The sequence below is a fragment of the Kogia breviceps genome, chromosome 16 (assembly GCF_026419965.1).
Source record: "Kogia breviceps isolate mKogBre1 chromosome 16, mKogBre1 haplotype 1, whole genome shotgun sequence".
Classification (NCBI taxonomy): domain Eukaryota; kingdom Metazoa; phylum Chordata; class Mammalia; order Artiodactyla; family Physeteridae; genus Kogia; species Kogia breviceps.
The window spans coordinates 17,387,879-17,404,012 of NC_081325.1; the positions used below are offsets into that span (position 1 = coordinate 17,387,879).

The following is a 16,134-nucleotide window of genomic DNA, read 5'->3' on the forward strand; positions in this document are numbered from 1 at the left end:
CATCACGTGTTGCCTCTTCCTCACGCTCTCTACTTTTTTTTGGACTCTGATTTAATGTATGTGAGACTCTCTTACTGTAGACTTTTCCTGTTACTTTCTATGCTAAACATTTTTTTTCCAGGTAACGACTATGTCTGCAGTGAACATAATCAGCCCACAGTACAGCAGACGAAATCATAAAGACTTTTGGAAGTACAAATTGAAGGAAGGTATTAACTTTACTAGTTTATAAAATTTTGGCAAATGAATACAGTCCTTGTGGATACAATATAATTTTCACGCCAAAAATATCATCTAAGTACCAAATCAAAACACTGTGGTTTTTAGCAGAGCAGGTTATTTTATACAAATTAATATGCCTTTAAAACTATACAATTTCTCCTTTTAAAGTGAGTTCCTTCAAGCAAGCTGTTCAGGGCAACTACAGTAGAGCAACTGTGTGCCCGTAGGAGGTGGTTCTGCTTTGTTCTGACGTAGGTCCCAAGCCAGACAGAATGCCAGCGTGGGAAAAGCTTTAAAATCCTACCTCAAGGAGAGTAACTATGCCAATACCAATTTCAAAATACATTTTCAAAAATTGTTAAATTTTCACCTGTTACTGGAACCCTCAAAGTTAGATGAATATTTTTGAACTACACTAATTTTGGATGATCCCTTTTATATAAAAGTCCTGCACCTCTTTGTTCTGGTCAAAACACATGTAGCCTTTCTTTAGGTTATTAAAAAAAATTCTACCTAAAATGTAGTTGTATTTTTAAAATAACAAATAAATACACTGCCAGCTTAAAGACACCTGGGAGACCCAATGCTATATACCAATTTTCATTATCATTTCTCTACAAATGCTGCAGCTGCCATGGGGGTCCTTATCTTCCTCTTGCTGAGGCCATCAACCCTTCAATATTGGCATTTAATTTATGCATTACGCATTCCATTGTATCTCAGCCTTGATTAGCATTTGAAGATATCGTACTTGCCATAGTCGTTCTGCGTAACTGCTGAGACTGACTCCTTTCATTCATTATGACTTTTTGAGTCAAAATAGTTTTTTCCTGGGTCTTGAGGATGTGGTTTGTATATGCCTCCCAACTATGAAACCAGATTTGTAAATGAAATATTAGTAGATTTAAGTTCCGTTATTTTCTTTATAAGATCAACTATATATTGCCCATATGTTTTGGTTCCTGCTGCACCAATAAGTGAATTTACAGAGGAAGGCAATTCCCACTCTGTGCTGAGAAGTCTATGGCTATGCAACTTTCCAGAAGGATCTATATGTCTGTCCCATACATCAACTTTAACCATACTTGGGTTCCTAGGGTTTGGGTATGTCTGCCTTGCAGGTGTTGTAACAGTTTCCCATGGATAGTGAAAGACATGCTGTGAAGTGCAGATTGTCATGGTGCTGGTGACCTGTGTGATGTCCAGGCAGTGCTAGGGGACAATGAGGCAAAGAGGTGATACCTGCCCTCACCTCCTCATCCCCCCTAGCCACTGAAGCTGGCTACCTCTATGCTATGCTTTTCAATGCTGTATCCTCCAGTTCACTAATCCTCTTCACTGCTGTCTAATCTGTTATTGAACCTATCCATGTAGTTTTCAACTTTACTGTGTTTTTATTTTTATAAAACTCTATTTTTGTCTGCTTTATCATCTTTATATGTTTTCTGTTCCTTCAGAGATCCTGAAGTTTGTCTTTTATTTATTCAAGCATAGTAAACATGATTATTTTAAAGACTCTTTGGTAATTCCCATATCTAAGCCTTGTGAATCTGCGTTCTCTCTTGCTTCTGCTGGTTCTTCCTAGTTTCCTTCTGTGCTTAGTTAATTTTGACTGGATACTGGATGTTTTATTCAAAAAAAATGTAGGAATTACATGTAATTCCTTAATTAATTAAGAAAACTTCATCCAGATAGGATTTGTCATTGCTTCTGCCAGGCACTAGGATGCTACCAGCTTGGGATCAACTTAAATCAAGTGCAAGACTTGAGATTCACCCGATGACCCAGCAATAAAGCTCAAGTGTAATTCCATGTGAGGACTGACCCATTCCTGGACCAGCCTTAGCTTGTAGACCCTTTAAGGTCTCAACTATTGTGGGGAGAGTTTCTTGTTATATCCCCATAATATTTACATTCCCAAGAAGAATGTTCTGGCTTAGGCTCCTATCCTCAGGGCAAAGATGTCTTTTTTTTGCCCCTTTTATTCCTGAATTAAAATTTCTCTTCAGTTTTTATAATTCCCTATTATCTTGTCAGCTCTAAGTTTTTTAAAAAAATATTTTGTCCAACAATTTTTTGTGGATAGGGTTGGTTTGAATAAGATCGTTACTGGAAAGAAGGAGTTCTCTTGGATGTATTTTGAAGGTAAACCCAGTAGGCCTCTGACTGAGTGGAAGAGGAACATAACAGAAAGAGGAGTAGAAGATGACTGGGAGGTTTTTTACTTGATTGTTTAAGAATGGAGAAGCCAGAACTTATGGTTACCAGCGGGGGAAGAGTGGGGGAGAGGGATAGATTGGGAGTTTGGGATTGACATGTACACACGGTTATATGTAAAATAGATAACCAACAAGGACCTACTGTATAGCACAGGGAACTCTACTCAGTATTCTGTAATAACCTACATGGGAAAAGAATCCACAAAAAGAGCAGCTACATGTATATGTATGAGTGAATGACTTTGCTGTACATCTGAAACTACCACAACATTGTAAATCAACTATGCTCCAATATAAAATAAAAATTTAATAATAAAAAAAAATGGAGAAGCTAATAACTGAGATGAGAAAGACTGAGGAAGGAGCAGGTGAAGGAAGGATCAGGAATTTATTTAGGGGCATGTTAAGGCCCCCAATAGTCACGCAGGTGGAGAAGTTGAGTAGGCAGCTGAGTGTATAAGCCTGGAGTTCAGGAAACACGTTAAAGCTGGACAGAGAACAATTGGAGCCCTCAGTGTATGCATATATTTTAAATTGTGAGATTAGTTGAAATCACCAAGGGAGTAGATACAGATAGAGAAGAGGTTCAAAGACCTAACAGACATTCAGGAAATATTCATTCTCTCCCTTCCTTCTCCTGAAGCACTCAGTAGGTATGATGTATTGCCAGATATAAAGATGGAAAGTTTTTCCTTTTTTTCACTAATGACTAATATAATAAATGAAACAAGGTTTCCCTAGTGTCACAGTGGTTAAGAATCCGCCTGCCAATGCAGGGGACACGGGTTCGAGCCCTGGTCCGGCAAGATCCCACATGCCGTGGAGCAACTAGGCCTGAGCGCCACGACTACTGAGCCTGCACTCTGGAGCCCACGAGCCACAACTACTGAGCCCGCGGACCACAACTGCTGAGACCCTCACGCCTAGAGCCTGTGCTCCACAACAAGAGAAGCCACCGCAATGAGAAGCCTGCGCCCTGCAACGAGGAGTGGCCCGCGCTCGCCACAACTAGAGAAAGCCTGCATGCAGCAACGAAGACCCAATGCAGCCAAAAATAAACAAATAAATTTTTAAAAATAAAAATAAAAAAATAAATGAAATAATTTAGACAGGAAGAATTTGTCACCATGTCCTGTTGCCCTACTTGCTTACTATTGTCCCAGCCTTACCCCTCTCCCTATCCCAATTGCACTGCCTGTTCTGGACTCAACATTTCTAAGCTGGGTTACCCCCCAGCCTCAGAGAGGGTCTTCCAGATTCTAGCCTTTTTCATGTTTCCTCTACATCAGGACCAGAGCAATCCTCTTACAACCCAAGGGTGATTGCTGACTGTCTGATTTTGAAATGGCAGTCATAGTTTAATATTTATTAACATCATTTTTACCAATTTAGATGAACAAAACTATACTAGTGACAAGGGTTTCATAAACCGAGGAAACAAAGCAAACTTTTGCCAAGAATATATACGAGTGAAAGTACAGCATTTGGGGCAAATATTTCCTATTCATTGCAAATCATGTGTGGCAATGAGGAAACAGACTGTAAATAAGAACAGGAACCTTTGTCAATCCTATGCTCACTCACCAGTCAGTTTTTGTTCTATACAGACATCGATTTCCAGAATAAAAGGGCCTGCATTTTCCTGACTCACAGTCAGAAGAAAAGGAGTTGGTTACTCAGGAAGAATGCAAATCTCTGCAAAGAGGTCCTTTGAAAATAAAACTTATTTTTGCTTCCCAGGGATAAGTTGGATGTGGGCCTGAGTGACGACAGGAGAGTAAAGTAGATGACCTTTCATTTTCCTGGACAATAATGATTTAATTTTGGAGTCTATTTCTGCAATAATTCATTAGGGCAGAGGAATTACATTCCTTTTTATCACTTTTGTTTAAAATTCAATGATCCAGGCTAGCTCCACCTCACTCTATATCTTTATTTCTTTAATCTTTTGGCCCACATGGAAGCTAGGTCAAAATAAAAGACAAATATGAAAATTATCAAAACAAAATGCTGTTTCTGACTCACAGATGTAGAGAAGACACTTGTGGTTGACAAGGGGGAGGAAGAGGTGGGGGAGGGATGGATTGGGACTTTGGGATTAGCAGAGGCACACTATTATATATAGGATGGATAAACAAGGTTCTACTGTGTAGCACAGGGAACTATATTTAATATCCTGTGATAAACCATAATAGAAAAGAATATGAAAAAGAATGTATAACTGAATCTCTTTGCTTTACAGCAGAAATTAACACAACTTTGTAAATCAACTATACTTCAATAAAAATAAATAAATAAATACATTTAAAAAATGCTGTTTTTCATGTAAGCCCTTCAGAAAAAGGGTTTATGACCAATGCTGATCCTTACTATAACTGAAATGCATTTAGTGCTTACTTAGAGCCAGGCTGTGTGCTAAGCCCTCTGCATAGATGATATCATATACCCCTCACCACAACTCTTGGGGGCAGTACTTTTATTACCCCCATTTTAGAGATGAGGCACGGAGCAGGTAAGTAACTTGTTCAGAGCTAGTAAGGAAGCAGTTGAATTCCAGAGCCCGTGCATCTAACCTCTATGCTGTGAAGTCCTAATGGATGGATACCTACCCACAGTAATACTTCAGTTACAGTGATTACATAGAGTTTTCAGACACTGAGGACCAGTGATGCAAAACCTAGGTCAACATGCGGTACAGAGGGTACAAACACACCTTGATTTCTAATGGATTCTTTCTCAAACCCTTTCCCTCAGAACTCCTTCATCATTTCATATTCTTGGCTGTTTGGCCTCACCCCTTACCAATATGTTTTCCTGTCTTGATTCCTGAAATTCTGCAGCATACTCGACATTGGTTTCAATGGATACTCTGGTTTTGGGGGGGCGTAGGAGCTGGAAGCAGAATGGACTTTCCTTGCACAAGAGATGGGAGAACTTGAGTGAAGTCTTGAGTAGGAGAGGAGGGGGGATTAGGGAGAGGAGTCTGTGGGTTAGGTGCTAGGAGTGAGGAGGGTAGACCCCTCTTTGGGGAGGTCTGGACTTTGGAGAACAGTAATATTTTACCATATGCAACCATTTTTGTGTGTTTCCATAACATCGTCACTAATGACCTCAGATGTGATGACATGCTTAAACAATTTGATTTCCTGTGGAAAGTGCTGAAAGGCTGAGTTGATATTTTGGTTGCTTTCAGCCTGAATCAGGGTCAACAGGCATGGATGAGGGAATACAAGTCCGATAGACAAAAGATTTTTGCCCAGACAGTGGGAAATTGGCATTCGGGGTGTCAAATATGGACAATTCCTGATAATGGCCTGGTCCAGGGTCTGACCATGGGAGAGGTGACTGAAAGGTAGTGGCAGTGCAGGTCTTTGGAAGGGAAGACATTGAGGCAGAATCCATTCATAAGAACCTTCACACTCTGATGATCATTGCTTGCTGCCTTCTGCTGTCATTATAACAAGCCAATCACTGTTTTGGGGTGTTTTCAATTTCCTGTATCTATCAAAATATTCAGATGGGAAGTGGAAAATTGAGAATCCTCAGGAAGATGGTTTGAGTAACACCAAGCATCCAGCACTGGGGAGATAAAATGTCAAGGTGATTGATGAATCACCTTTATCTAGACATTTTGAAGTCAAGTAGGAACAGCCAGAAAGTGGATATTGGCAGACCATTTCCTAGGCATGAAATCAGAAGTTGGAATATGTCATTGCATCTAACCTAAGAGCCTACAGAAAATGGGTCTCCCATTTTAGCCCAGAATTAAAGCTGGCCCAGATAAAAGCCTGGGAAGACTGTCAAAGGAAAGATTTTGAAAATTTAGGTAGCAGGAGATGAATGGCAAGGTCACAGCTAAGATGAAATAGCCTTGGAAGTAAAACCTACGTGGGAAGCAAAGGTCAAGAAATACAGGAGGAAAAACTCAGGACACTTCAGTGGTGCAGACCTGTGGGGAATACGCATCTGAAAATAAAATAAAATGAGACATCAAAGAGGCCTTTACAAGTTGAAGCCTTATTCTTACCTGCACTCAAAGATAAGATTTAAATGTTATTGGAACAAAGTACAGATGAAGAATAAATCAAATTTAAGGGCACTATGAAGTTCTTCATGAAGTAGATGTCAGAATTTTGGATAATAGCAATGGAGAAAAGAGGATCCAGTTCTGCTGACCATGTTGTGCAGTTGCCTCTTGGACACTAATGTGCATAGACTCACGTGGGGATCTTTGTTGCAGAGTTTGATTCACTATGTCTGCAATGGAGCCATAGCGTCCTCATTTCTCAAATGCTCCCAGGTGATGCCAGTGCTGCTTGTCCTCAGACCATACTGTGAGTGACAGGGCTGTAGAGCAGAGGTTTCCACACCTGAATTCCCAAGAAAGATCCCCAGGGAATACTGATATGCAGCAGGATTTTGGAAACAAATCTCTTGAAAAACTTTTTGGAAATGAATGAATGCAAAAACAGAGGAATCAGGACCATCATGAAGCTTCTTCAAATAAAACTTTTTTCCCCAACAACGTGTGGAAAGCAATATCATGGATATTTGTATAAAAGATCTAAAGCAGCCATCAAAAATTTGGGGTGGATGTGGTATGTTTTTAATAAATTGTGCAGTGTTTGTTTTAAAGATGTTGAAAGCCTGGAGCGGATCACAAAGGGTAGATGAAATGAGTAAATCTATAGACATGTTAACACTTTGTAGCCTCTTTAATCATTCTTTTAATTGGTTGGATAATAAATGTGGCCAGTAACTTCTAGGTATTCAAGGAGCTCGAAAGAAAGAGAAAGAGAATCTGAGTGCATGTGTGTATAAGTATGCATGTGTGTGAATGTTGTGTTTAAAGGCATGCAACAAGAGTGTGTGTGTGTGTGTGTGTGTGTGTGTGTGTGTGTGTGTGTGTGTTCACTGAGAAGCCAGGGCTAAGAAATGCTGACATCCAGCATGTGTTACATCTTACATTACATTCAGGTGGTGAAAACATGAGGGTCTTCAAGCACCTACTCTCTTCCAACTTCACCAGACTCTTACTGTAATTTTTGTAGACTCCTGTATCTTTCAAGACTCAATAGGATTCCATCTCTGCTACATCCAGTTTTGTCCCTTTTAGTAAAATGTAATGAGATGCAAATACAAATCACAACTATTGTCAGAATTCAAATGGGTTCTGATGAGAATTAATATTTTCCATTCATAGAAGTACTGATTCAGAGCACACAATAAGGCAAAAATTCAAAATTAGGCAGAAACCACTCATTTCTCCAGCAGAAATAGCCATATTATATTCATCTTATAGAGATTAGAATTTTGCAATCCAGATATCAGAGCTTTATGCTTTAAATGATTTCTTATCCTCCCTCTCAAATCTCACCCTCCATAATGACAATTGAATACATGAATATGTGACAGAATTAATTGAATGCTATTATCTTCACTTTAAGGTTTTAATTTCGGATCTAGTCTCATTAACACAATTATCCAGGAAAGCATTATGTTAAATAAACGCACAACTGTGATGTACTGTATGTATTAATCAGAATTTTTGTGTTTGCGAGTGATGAACTCAATCACACTGATTTAAAACAAAGGAAAATGAACTTATTGATTCATGAAACTATAAAATTGAGGTACACTTTGGGTATAATTGGAACCAAAGAGTCAATTTTTCAATCTCTTTATTTTCTTCTTCTGTTTCTTTTGAGTGTTGGCCTTATTCATTCCTATAGCAGAAATTTTTTTCTAGTCAAGGAAGGTGTCTCAGAGCAGCTTGAACTTATAGACTTTAGAACTCAAGATCCCAGAAGAAGAAAAAGAATCTTCTCCCATACCCATGGCAAAAAACTCCTTGGGGAAGATCGTGATTCAGCCTGGTTTACATAACCATCTCTGAAACCAACATGGTGACCATAGGGCTGGAGCCCTCCACTGGCCACACTTGGGTCACATGCCCATCTCTGGGACTAAAATGTGGTCTGTATTGTTCCCATCTTGACAACCTTGAATATAAGAAGGATGTTTTCCCTGAAGGGAGGGGCGATAGACAGACTGATAATGTATTTTCACTCTATTACAGGTCTAGCTTGAATGGTAGGTAAGATGAGACTCATGGGGGTGCTGTCGAGGACCGGAAGAGAAGTATTTGGATGGGATACAGGAAAGTTTAATGGACAAGACATATAAACAACAGAGGAGTCTGAAATTAACACATATGTTTGTATAGGAAGATTTATATCTCTTGCTAGTGGACTTCAGACAAGCTATCAAGGCTACAATGACCTGTAGTAGAATAATAGTTATCTGGCTGCAGTGGGTGGTCTTAGGAGATTTAACAAGCATGAAAGCATTTATTATTAAGTGCAGAAATAGTTCATAATGATGTGGGATCTTGGATCTAAAATTAACCCCAAATATCTTTAAAGCATGATTATCATGATTGTATGTTTTGTCAGGAGATCAGCTGAGCTGTAGAGAGCTGAACTGTCAGGTGTTAGAGTGACTAAAGCAACAAGCCAGAGTGAAAGTAACAGTGAAGCCTGTCATCACTTGCTGTGATAGTATAAGCAAGAGGCCAAACCCAGAGAAAGCATTAACTCCCCCTTCCCCGTCCCATTTCACTTTTCCCCATGGAATGCATGCCGGGCAGGTTCAAGAGCATCAGTGCAGACTTGGGGGTGGTCTCACTGTTGAGGGACCCTCAAACACAAGGTTCCTGAAGTTTTATGGCTCCTATAGTTTTATGGATTGTATGTAAACATGATCAGACTCATGTTTAATCTGTGTGCTGGAAGGAGGGAGGAAAGGGAGTGCCAGAAGTAGAAAAGACTGGATACTGACTCAAGTCAACATGCTCCTCTGTCTTCTGTATGTCCTATAGATTGGTAGTTGGACCCAAAGTCTTGATCAGACACACATTTAATCCTTTTGGCAACACTACCGGGTAGTACTGTGTTCTTTTTCCCCCACCCGCAGGTTATTGAAATATAATAGACATATAACATTGTGTAAGTTTAAGGTGTGCAATATGTTGATTAGAAACACTTACATATTGCAAAATGATTACCACCCCCCTTTAATACAAATTGTCTTCCAGAAATATTGTGCCAATTTAATTCTCAATAGCAGTCCTTGCAAATGCCAGTTCTTCAGCATCATTTCTAGGAAAAGACATTACCTGGTTTTTAAATACTGGCAATTTGGGGGAAAAAGATACTATACTGTTGTTTTAATTTGCAATTTTTTGCTTACTGGAGAGCTTAACAATTATTCATGTGTTTATTAGTCTTTGTATTTCTTTTATAGCAAATTACATGTTCATGCTTATGCTCATTTTTCCATACAGGTTGTAGTATCATGCATATTGATTTATTCCATAGTATTCATATATTAAAATTATTAATCATTTGCCTGCCATATTAACTGTCAGTATTTGTCTTTCCTGTTATTTATTGTTTAATTTGTTTGTCATTCCTTTATATCAGGGTTTGAAAAGTTATATAGATCAGTCTATAATGTTTTTTCTTTGTATTCTAGAGTTTTAATCTTTTTTTTTTTTTTTTGCGGTACGCGGGCCTCTCACTGTTGCGGCCTCTCCCATTGCGGAGCACAGGCTCCGGACGCGCAGGCTCAGCAGCCATGGCTCACAGGCCCAGACCCTCCGCGACATGTGGGATTTTCTTGGACCGGGGCACGAACCCGTGTCCCCTGCATCGGCAGGCGGACTCTCAACCGCTGCGCCACCAGGGAAGCCCTAGAGTTTTAATCTTAGAAAACCAATTTCCTCTTAACAAATATGATACATCACTACCTACAATTTCTTCTCATTATGTTTACATTTTAACATTCATCTCAATTCATCTACAACTGATCTGAGTATGTCTTGTCGAGTGATGATCAGTCACCAATTTTTTTTCAATCACCAATTTTGCAGATCATTTATTAAGTATATCCTTTCCACACTGTGTGGCTGTGGAATGGAATGGAATGCCCGTAGGAGAACAAAGCCAAATGAGCAGACATCTACAATAAAAGCCAAGTGAGAAAGTATTCACATGAACCCCCAAATGCAAGTGGGTCGGCATGAATTAGGTACAGAAACCTTACCTGCTTGAGATCAGCAACTACACAGGCGGTAATGGAAGGAAATCAAAGCGTTTTCTGAGAGTTCTGGTAGCTAAAAACCTCAGAACTGCTCCCACATTTTCACAGGAAAATGCAGTTTTCTGCTCTGAGAACAGAAAAACTTGAAGAACATTTCCCAATCTTCACTTTATCGGTGAGTGCTAGCATGGATTGGATCTGTGAACTCTCAAAACTAACAAACTACAGCTCCCTTGCAGGACAAATCTGTGCCCTTAGGAGAAACTGCTGAGTGTGGAATCCAAATTGAGTAGGATGGAGACAATAAGTGCAAAAGAAAACACCTGTGGATTATTTGGGATGGGTTCCAGGGAGCAGGAGAGTGGCACTGATAGAGTGAACCAGGAAAATCCAATATAAGGACGCTGTAATCAGTTGACTACCCCCTAGGAAACTGGGTCCCAATTCCACCAGAACTTACTGAGGAAGTTATTGTGATTTACAATACGGCCTACAATACGCTCAATTTTCAAACATGTTTCCTGTGCATTCTTCAGAGATATATGGAGTGATGATTTTTTTCTCAAAACTCTTCTGTCAATTCATTGTAAGCCTCTTTAGCAACTGCCATCACAGGATGACTTGATCAGATTTATTTTTTGCTGTGAAGCTTAATCAAGAATACTGAAGACCTGTAGATTTGTTGTGGCTGATGGGTGTGGGATGGGGATGGCTAAGGATGGGATATGTTGGATGTGGAAGTTGCTAGATGCCACATTCAGTTTCTGACAGTTAAAGCAAGCAAAGGACAATAATTCAAACAAGACAATTTTAGGAGATGGACACATATAGATGATGAATATATATATATATAATGTAGATAGATAAACTCAATGTATTATTTATTAAATTAAAAATTAATAACAAATGTGTCCAGCACTGGTCTTTTAAGTGTATTCTAGTAGATGTTCAAGTTTGGAGAGTGAAATAGACACTGCCTAAAAAATCACAGCTGTCGGGCTTCCCTGGTGGCGCAGTGGTTGGGAGTCCGCCTGCCGATGCAGGAGACACGGGTTCGTGCCCGGGTCCGGGAAGATCCCACATGCCGCGGAGCGGCTGGGCCCGTGAGCCATGGCCTCTGAGCCTGCGCATCAGGAGCCTGTGCTCCGCAACGGGAGAGGCCACAACAGTGAGAGGCCCGCGTACCACAAAAAAAAAAAAAAAAAAAAAAAAAATCACAGCTGTCTAATAAAGTACTGATTATTGCCAGAAATGTCAGTGCTAAGAGGAATCTGCCCCGGCCTCACTACTGCACAGGGCAGCCGTATATGTATATGGCTCTTATGTACAATAGTGTTATATATATATAATTATGTATATATGTATATTAAATAATATGTATATGTATACATTATATAATCATCATGTATCTGTGATTATTATGTGTATATGTATATTATATAATACATGTATATGTGCATATTACATAATATGTATTATTATGTATATGTATATATGACTATCATATATATATGATTATTATTCTGGCTTCTAGATTCACCATGCATGAGTATGGATACTGTGAACTAGTTATCACAGTCACAATCTCACAATCAACCCTGGGGCATTAATCCTTGAATCCTGGATACCTTTTGGGAGATTCCCCTCCTTCCTCATTACCATATAGATGGCCATGCCAGGGAGCCATCTGCCTGTTTGTGGTTTTGTTTTTGTTTTTATCTTTTTCTTATACCAGTTGTAGAAATGCCAGCGTTTAAGGTTCTTGAGACATGATCACAAATATCATTTAAAATTGTATTGATGAATATGGACAAATATGGCACAGTCATAAAATTCTGTTTCAATACAAGGTGCGTGCTTTCCATGCGGTAATTTAATTTTCAATCCTTTCAGGGCAGTTTCTCCTATTTATATTCACTTCAGCTGGATATAGGGTTGGTTTTTGTCATGAGTGGTCATGGACATGTAATTGAATATAGCCTTTTCCAATCTCTTTTTCGTGAAAGATGCCTTTCAGAATCTCCCATATTTCACGTTCATCAAAGCCAGCTGATTGGATGTGTTTGCCTTTGAGCAAGAAGACGAGCCGTTCAGTAGCAAGGACTCACATAGATGGGTTTGGCATAACCTTCTTTTGGAAGATGATTTAGAGTTTTACACAACAATCTGAACATTATTGGGGCTTAAAATGAAGATTTCGGGCTTCCCTGGTGGCGCAGTGGTTGAGAGTCCGCCTGCCGATGCAGGGGACGCGGGTTCGTGCCCGGATCCGGGAAGATCCCACGTGCCGCGGAGCGGCTGGGCCCGTGAGCCATGGCCGCTGAGCCTGCGCGTCCGGAGCCTGTGCTCCGCAACGGGAGAGGCCACAGCAGTGAGAGGCCCGCGTACCGCAAAAAAAAAAAAAAAAAAAAAAAGAAGATTTCAATGAGTGAAACTTCAGGGAAACTTTGAAAGTAGCAGGCACTGTGTGGCAGAGACCTCATTGCCTGAGTAACAATAATAATCTTTACTTGTTCCCTTAAAAGCAGATAGCGTTGAATTTTTTTTCTGGGCTTTCAGCCCTATAAGCCTCAGGCTCAAAGTTTCCATGGGCCACTTTCCCACCTGTGAGGAGGAAATCATTATGGCTGATGGCTTTCTTAGTCACCTTGAAAATTGGGTGTGGTAACCAAGACATTTTTCACAAAAATCAAGAAATGGAAACGCTTTCTTGTCCTCATACCCAGGACTCAGCTACAGGGTGGGCAAAATGGAAACACGGGCTCCAAGGCAGGGAGTTGTCTCTCTCACTGACTTGGTAGATAATTCTGCTAAAAGAAAGACCATTCTAAGCCAGTATTTGGGAAGGTGTCCAATTATAAAAATAGGAGCATCAAGGACAATAACAGTTACCATTTATTAAGCACATTCCAAGTGCCGAATGCTTTGCAAAAATCACCCTTAATCCTCTCAGCAAGAAGTACATTCATTTTCACTAATACTTTCTAGACACAGAAAAACAAATTTAGGAAGATATACATGTTTTCCCAATCTTCGTATGGATGTGAATACTAAGCCAGGTCTGTCTGATACAAAAGCTCACGTTTTTAGCCATTTGTGTATTCTGTCAGGATAAATAATACTTGCCTCTATTGAATTAATATCAAATATGAGATACTATATGCACATTGTTACTAATTTGCTAAGAAGTAGTATTACCTCCATCCCCATTTTACAGATGGTGAAACAAAGGCTCGGGAGGGATTAATAATTTGCCCAAAGTCACGCAGGTAATTGGGAGAAGGGTTCAACCCCAGATGTGTGAGCTTCAAGACCCATTTTTCCCATCAAGCCACACTGACTTCTGGGGCCCAGGACCTTCTTTGGTATGAAGAGAAGAAGTGAGCTCAGAGTTTCCTGACCTTCCAAATAGAGCTGGAATTAAATGTCAACTTTATTTATCTAGGAAAATTTATACAAAAGAAAAAGAAAGAATGTAGCATATGTCCCTGGAAATGGAATGCCTTGAACTTCATGTATCCCTTGTGAACACAGAATTTATCAGCCAAGACAGATGGCTGGCCTTGTGGAGTCAGAGAGTGCGAGGAATTTTGAAAGTCCAGCATCATTCAAACATGGGAATTCAATTCTAGGGGCTGAATTTCACAGCTTGTGAAGGGAACTTTTGGAGAAGTACTGGAGAAGGCAACTCGTCTTCAGACACAACACTTAGGTTGTGATTTCAGGATGCTGATGTGCGTCTTATTATGTTATTCCTGAAGGTGGGTCCATTGTATTTTAATGAACGTGTAGGTGGCCCTTAGATTGGATCTATGGTATGTGTGCTGCTTGGCCAGGTGTGGGAACCCAGTAAATCAAAGGCTGCATTTAGAAGCCTGACTTTCCCCCCAAAGGTACACATTTCTATCTAGGGATAACTTGGGAAAGTCTGATTATACCACAAAGAAGTGGTCAGAACAAAGAGAGAGTAAAGTAGCTCCCTTAGATCAGAGGGAACATTTTCCTAAATGTTTCATCTCTTTCAAGGAGCACTGAAAGAGCTTCAATCCCTGTGACTACTCTTTCATTGTTTGCTTTCAGCAAGGGAGCAAGCAACAGACTGAAGGAAATCTTTGTTGCTCAGCTTATCACTTGGAAGTTAATTAAGACATCAAGGCCCAGTGACTGTCATTTTGTGGGAGTTCTAGAATTTTGAGGGTGCTAAAGGATAGAGCCTGGTCAAAATTCAGGATAAGAGTACAAAGAGATATGGATTAGTGATGGGAATAATTTTTTTTTTTTTTTTTTGTGGTACACGGGCCTCTCACTGTTGCAGCCTCTCCCATTGCGGAGCACAGGCTCCGGACACACAGGCTCCGCGGCCATGGCTCACGGGTCCAGCCGCTCCGCGGCATGTGGGATCTTCCCGGACCGGGGCACAAACCCGTGTCCCCTGCATCGGCAGGCGGATTCTCAACCACTGCGCCACCAGGGAAGCCTGGAATAATTTTTAAATTGGATTGTTTGTTTATGTTTTGCTATTGAGTTGTATAAATTCTTTATGTATTTTGGATATTAACTCCAAATATGATTTGCACATATTTTCTCCCATTCTGTAGGTTGCCTTTTTACTCTATGATATGCAAATATTTTCTCCCATTCTGTAGGTTGCCTTTTTACTCTGTTGATTGTTTCCTGTGCTGTGCTAAAGCTGTTTAGTCTGATGGAGTCCCGCTTGTTTATTTTTGCTTTTGTTGCCTGTACTTTTGGTGTCATATCCACGAAATAATTGCCAAGACCAATGTCATGGAACTTTCTTCCCGTATTTTCTTGTAGGAGTGTCACAGTTTCAGGTCTCACATTTAAGTCTTTAAACAATTTTAAGCTGATTTTTGTGAATAGTATAAGATAAGGGTCCAATTTCATTTTGTTGCATGTGGATATCTGGTTTGTCCAACACCATTTATTGAAGAGACTATCCTTTCCCCATTGTGCATTCTTGGTTCTCTTGTTGAAAATTAGTGGACCATATATATGTGGGTTTATTTCTGGGCTCTATGTTTGTTCCATGGGAATAAACGAAGGAGGTAAAAATTTATATACTAAACACTGTAAAACACTGATGGAAAAAATTAAATGAGAACAACGAACAGAAAGCCATCTTGCAGTCATGGATTGGAAGACTTAGTGTTGTGAAAATGTCACAACCCCTCATTTGAATTCTACACCAGAATGTGAGTTCTATTAAAGCAGACATGTTTTTCTCTTTTGATTACTGATCTATCCTCATTGGTTAGAATAGTACTTGGTCCACAGTATGTTTTCAATAAAATCTTTTGGGTAAATCAGTTAAACGAGAATAATAAGTCTGTCTCACGGGATTACAATGAAGATGAAATAAGACAATACATATGTAAAAACCCGGCCCTGAGTATAGCTCTTAGTGCTTGTTTAATGGTGACCTACTCTTAGTCATTATTATTTGGGAGTCTCTACATTTGCATAGTGCTGTGCTGATTAAAAACATGGCTTAAGTGTAGTCTTGTGTCCGATTTTTCAGAAACCATGATTCCTTATCGCCAACGGGAAGAGATGAGCAGCCTCTGCTCAT

General features: G+C 39.8%; 1 pseudogene; it reads right to left on the reverse strand.

The window, feature by feature from the left end:
- Positions 1-828: 828 nt before the first annotated feature.
- Positions 829-1,401, reverse strand: LOC131743098 (PRELI domain containing protein 3B-like; annotated as a pseudogene).
- Positions 1,402-16,134: the final 14,733 nt, after the last annotated feature.